At 43.3% G+C, this 4,770-nt stretch overlaps 1 long non-coding RNA gene across 1 annotated transcript; it reads right to left on the minus strand.

Annotated features, from left to right (window-relative positions):
• Window positions 1-716: 716 nt before the first annotated feature.
• Window positions 717-1,403, minus strand: LOC118940105. Its single transcript, XR_005036706.1, has 3 exons — window positions 1,028-1,403; window positions 899-955; window positions 717-808 (listed from the first exon to the last, which is right to left on the minus strand). It is a non-coding gene; the product is annotated as an uncharacterized LOC118940105 (long non-coding RNA).
• Window positions 1,404-4,770: the final 3,367 nt, after the last annotated feature.

Genomic DNA, 4,770 nt, shown 5'->3' on the forward strand with positions numbered 1-4,770 from the left:
GCTAAGGAGACATCTCAGTAATTGCATTGCCCATTAGTAGTGAAAGTTTGTTTGACAAGAATATTGGTGTGCAATTTCAAACCTAAATATAAAATGTTGGCCTGTTTTAAGAATTAATGGTTTCCCTCCCCAATCAAAGGTGACACGCATAATAATGCCATGTGGTGTCTTCCACAACATAGCCCTGAGGCATGGTATTGAAATGGATGCGGAGTTTAGAATGGACCCCCAAGAGCCTCCTAACCCACTACCCAATGGAGTACATGCCCCGGCTGATGCAGTGAAAAGGAGGCGACTCATACCGAGATTGGTAAGAAACAGAATGCCAGACAATTTAGAAAGCATAGGTTTTTTTATTAATGTTGTGGAAAACATTCAACAATTACATTAGGTGAAGGAGTCAAAACCCTGCATATTCTTCCGAGTTCAGTCACAATCTGCCCAACCAATGTGTTCAACTTGTTCTTCGTTGCAGGACTGAGGTGGTCAACACACGAACTGTGGATGCAGATGTGAATGAACCGTCGACACCTGTGGCCAAACATTCCCCCTCACTCTTGTCACCTGCGGGTCTGTGACGCTTATGAACCGGGGCCTCACGGACTTCATCCTGGAGCATGTACGCAGATGTGGACGGACCCTCGACACCTGTGGCCAAACCTTCCCCCTCACTCCGGGCACCTGCTGATTTGGGAGACTCACACACTTTATCCCTGGGTGGAGGGAGCACGGGCTGCAACACAGCTTCCCTTGGTGGAGTGGGCACCCTCACCCGGTGCACGGTCTGCAACGCAGCTTCCCCCATTTTCTATGTATATAAAAGAATGTTTAAAAATCAGTGCTTGTCTTGTATATTAAGTTACTGACAACCAAGTTTCACATTCTCCTAATTACTTACCGTGATCCAGTGATGCAGTTTTCGGGTTTCGCACTCCGACGTCACTTTCTGATGTCACTGATAAACGATGTAAAAGTTGGGATTAAACCATTTGAAAAATAGAAGAAACTCACCTTTTTTAACATTCACCGTTGCCGTCGGAGCATGTGTCAGTGTATGCGCTTTCCCCAATGATTTCCCCGATCCGCTGGTCCATTAGGGGGAGATCCGGCGTGCCGGGCCCCCTCTCGCTCCTTAATGCTGCGGTTATGTATGGCTATTATTTTTTTCCATTGCAGTTTAAGGTCTGACCATTTATTTTTCACATCAGCCACAGTTCTGTCTTGCTGCCCCACCTCGTTCACTGCATCGGAGACACACTCCCAAGCTACCTGTTTGGCTTTGTCAACCCACTATTTTGTCCACCGAAAAATACATGTTGCATGTCTTCAATCTCCTCTACCATTGCCCTGATCTCATCTTCCAAAATGTTTGCTTTTCTCTTTCGGTCCATGGCTATTCCTGACTAAACCCTAATTTGTGCAAGCATTCTACAACAGGAAATCGCTGATTGTAAGGCATGCTCAGGTGCTGTCAATTTTAAGTTAATTTGAGATTTATTGATCACAGGTGCATAAGTTACAAATGGGCTTCTTAGAACCTGCATAAGCAAGGTTTTTTTATGCTCAATATTTTTTATGAATCGAACGTAAGCACACTGTCGGAAATTATCTTACAACTAAGTTCAAGTATAAATCGAGGACATTTTTTATAAATGTTTCCGTACATCCATGTCATTAAGCTTTATACCTCCCATCATTTAGTACGCCTGTATCAACACGTACTTAATGAATGTTTTAGAGTGAACTCAAAGACCTCCATTAGTCTGATGTGTTTTGACAGGGCATTGTGTAATTACGTCCTCCTCAACAACACCAAAAGGCATTCTGCTTCTGTCTTCTGAAATAATGGAAGCCATTGTCACCATCCATCATCGAACAGGAGACCTGGCTGTCTCTCCAGTCTCACTGTCACAACACTCCCAATGGATGTGACTTTCACCTCCATTAGGGGTTTGTTTATCTTATTATTTAAATAATAATTAACCATTGTTACAAGGTTGGATGCCAGTGACAGTAGTTAATGCACTGCAAAGACATACAGTACCAGTCAAAAGTTCGGACAACCCTACTCATTCAATAAATCAATCAAATGTATTTATAAAGCCCTTCTTACATCAGCTGGTGTCACAAAGTGCTGTACAGAAACCCAACCTAAAACCCCAAACAGCAAGCAATGCATGTGTAGAAGCATGGTGGCTAGGAAAAACTCCCTAGAAAGGCCGGAACCTAGAGAGGAACCAGGCTATGAGGGGTGGCCAGTCCTCTTTTGGCTGTGCAGGGTGAAGATTAAAACAGATAATGGCCAAGATGTTCAAGATGAGCAGCAGGGTCAAATAATAATAATCACAGTGGTTGTAGAGGGTGCAACAGGTCAGCATCTCAGGAGTAAATATCAATTGGCTTTTCATAGCCGATCATTCAGAGTACCTCTAACGCTCCTGCTGTCTCTAGAGAGTTGAAAACAGCAGGACTGGGACAGCAGGACTGGGACAGGTCAGGGTTCCATAGCCGCAGGCAGAACAGTTGAAACTGGAGCAGCAGCACAACCAGGTGGACTGGGGACAGCAAGGAGTAATCAGGCCATATAGTCCTGAGGCATGGTCCTGGGGCTCACGTCCTGAGAGAGAAAGCGAGAGAACGAAAGAAAGAGAAAGAGAGAGAATTAGAGAGAGCATACTTAAATTCACACAGGACACCGGATAAGACAGGATAAATACTCCAGATATAACAGACTGACTCTAGCCCCCCGACACAAACTACTGCAATATAAATATTGGAGGCTGAGACAGGAGGGGTCGGGAGGCACTGTGGCCCCGTCCGACAACACCCCCGAACAGGGCCAAACAGGCAGGATATAACCCCACCCATTTTGCCAAAGCACAGGCCCCACACGACTAGAGGGATATAACCACCAACTTACCATTCTGAGACAAGGCCTAGTATAGCCCACGAAGATCTCCCCCACGGCACGAACATTCTACCCAGACAGGAAGATCACGTCAGTGACTCAACCCACTCATGTGACGCACCCCTCCTAGGGACGGCATGGAAGAGCACCAGTAAGCCAGTGACTCAGCCCCTGTAATAGGGTTTGAGGCAGATTATCCCAGTGGAGAGAGGGGAACCAGCCAGGCAGAGACAACAAGGGCGGTTCGTTGCTTCAGTGCCTTTCCGTTCACCTTCACACTCCTGGGCCAGACTACACTCAATCATAGGACCTACTGAAGAGATGAGTCTGCTTGCTTAGAAATTCTAGGGAGAGTAAGGAGGCCTGCATCCTGTATAGGTATGTACGCCAAGACCAAATCAAAAAGATAGGTAGGATCAAACCCATGTAATGCTTTGTAGGTTAGCAGTAAAACCTTGAAATCAGCCCTTGCCTTAACAGGAAGCCAGTGTAGAGAAACTAGCACTGGAGTAATATGACAAAATGTTGGGGTTCTAGTCAAGATTCTAGCAGCCGTGTTTAGCACTAACTGAAGTTTATTTAGTGCTTTATCCGGGTAGCTGGAAATTAGAGCATTGCAGTAGTTTGACCTAGAAGTGACAAGCATGGATACATTTTTCTGCATCAATTTTGGACAGAAAGTTTCTGATTTTTGCAATGTTACGTAGATGGAAAGAAGCTATCCTTGAAACAGTCTTGATATTTTCGTCATAAGAGAGATCAGGGTCCAGAGTAACGTCGAGGTCCTTCACAGTTTTATTGGACACGACTGTACAATCATCAAGATTAATTGTCAGATTCAACAGAAGATGTCTTGGTTTCTTGGGACCTAGAACTAGAATTTCTGCTTTGTCTGAATTTAAATCTTGAACATTTGTCGCCATCCACTTCTTTATGTCTGAAACACAGGCTTCCAGGGAGGGCAATTTTTGGGCTTCACCATGTTTCATCGAAATGTACAGCTGTGTGTCATCTGCATAGCAGTGAAAGTTCAAACTTCTTAGGGTTGGGTCCTTTATTCAGAATTTCTGCCTGACTGACGTGCCCAAAGTAAACTGCGTTTTACTCAGGCCCAGAAGCCAGGATATGCATTTAATTGGTAACATTGGATAGAAAACACTTTGAAGTTTGTACAAATGTTAAAATAATGTATGAGACTATAACACAATTGATATGGTAGGAGAAAATCCAATGATAAACCAACCAGATTTAGTTTTTTTTCAGATCCCATGCTTTTTCAATGGTAAACTATGGGTCCTATGCAATTCCGGCAACCACTAGATGTCAACAGGCTTTGTTCAAGGTTTCAGGCTTTTGTCTTCCAAAACGAGGAAGAATTTTGAGTTTTGGTACAAGGAGTCAGTTGGAAATCTAATTTTACTTTTCTATTGAACATACTTCTTTCTGTATGAAATATTATAGTTAAATTATATTTTAGGGAACCTGAGGATTAAATAGAAACTTAGTTTCTTGTTTCTTCTTGTGACTTGTTGTAATAAAGTTTAGCGGTAGCTTTTTGGATTCCTTGCTCTGCAGTGGATAACTGAAATTGATGGCGCCAACTAAACAGACTTTGGGAAATAAAGAAGGGTTTTATCTAAAAAAATGACCATGCATGTTGTAGCTGGGACCCTTGAGGTTGCAAAGAGAGGAAGATTATCAAAAAGTAAGTGATTATGTAATCGCTATTTGTGATTTTATGAAGGCTGTGCTGGTTGAAAAATATGTAGACGTGGGGCGCCGTCCTCAAACAATCGCAAGGTATGCTTTAGCTGTAAAGCCTATTGTAAATCAGACAATGCTGTTAGATTAACAAGAATTTA

This window comes from Oncorhynchus mykiss, chromosome 17, assembly GCF_013265735.2.
Source record: "Oncorhynchus mykiss isolate Arlee chromosome 17, USDA_OmykA_1.1, whole genome shotgun sequence".
NCBI lineage: Eukaryota > Metazoa > Chordata > Actinopteri > Salmoniformes > Salmonidae > Oncorhynchus > Oncorhynchus mykiss.